Genomic DNA, 1,350 nt, shown 5'->3' with positions numbered 1-1,350 from the left:
AACAATGAGGACTGATGAGAAGCTAAGGACAATGGCACGGGGTTTTGATCGAGCCACTCTTAAGATGGTCACGTCTATGCCACAAGCAGCGCTTGAGACCAGCGTGGGGAGGGCGAAGGCAGAATCGGCCACAGCCACAGTCCTCTTGGCTCTGACAACCCCGACACACTCCACACCCTCGGCTCTTCTCCACAATCCAGAGGCAGCGTCTCTGCTCACACTTGCAGTAGAGCCCTGAGGCCACATCTTGGGGCAGCTGCAGGCGGCAGATGGAGCAACCCCCACAGTCTTTCACCAGGCAAGCTGTACACTCTCCACAGCCAACTCTCTTAAACATTCTCTGTTCTCGGTTGAAGGCAAATCTCTCTCCGCAGTCTTTGCATAATATCTTGAGCCTCTGCCTTCTGATATCCTCCCATGGGAGGTGGATTCCACAATTCTCACAGCGCGCTGGAGCTGTGCCAGCACCAGCCTTATTCTCCGCCCGCAGGGTCTCCTTCCTGACATCACTCTTCTGCAGCCCACCCTGATGCTTCTTAACCTTGACTGGTTTAGAAGGTTTCTTTTTCTTCTTGCTGGGGACAGGCAAGGGATGGGTCTTGGGAGCCGGGTTGCACAAGATGCCTTGTCTAAAGTCAAAGAGGGTGAGATCACATGCAGGGCCTACATATTGAGTAAGTTCAACCTTGCTTCGAATCTTGTCTCCTGTGGGACTCCGATAATAGATGTCTGAGTGTCCACAAGAAGCCCCTGACTTTCGAAAGTACTCACGACGCTTCCAGCCAGGGCCCAGGGCTGGGCAGTCCTGCCAGTCCTGAGCCATAGATGCTTCAGCAAAGAAGAGAAGGCAGCTGGACACAAGGCCCTGGGCGTCCACCACGCTAGGCCAGTGGACCCATGGGAGGATCCTGACCTGGGCTTCCCCCCGGGTCCAGTCTTCTTCCTCCATGGCAGCCTCCTCCAATGTACTAGTTGCCGACTCTGTGGCGGTTGAACTGGAAACCCAAGGGCTGCCTTTGAGGCTCCTGCGCAGCTTAGATTCTTAAGCACTTAGCATTTTAAGAAGCGCTTTTGATCAGAAAATAATTACAAATATGCAATAAAGACAAACCCAGATTTAAAAAAAAAGAACTCTAAATGGGTCAGCGTGTTGGATAAATGTATGGAGGCTTGGGAGAGAAAAGAAAAAGAGAATCATAAAAGGAAATAAGTGGTTTATAAAAAAAAAAAGAGACAAAGTAAAGTCATAGATTAAAAGGAGTAAAGAAAAATAAGCCATAAAAAGGTGGAAAATAAACAGAGAGTCTAGATTATGTATATTATTGTGTTTTCTTTGAATTTTTTGACAGT

Source organism: Microtus ochrogaster, chromosome 1 (assembly GCF_000317375.1).
Source record: "Microtus ochrogaster isolate Prairie Vole_2 chromosome 1, MicOch1.0, whole genome shotgun sequence".
Classification (NCBI taxonomy): Eukaryota; Metazoa; Chordata; class Mammalia; order Rodentia; family Cricetidae; genus Microtus; species Microtus ochrogaster.
Note: the sequence above shows the minus strand (reverse complement) of the source record.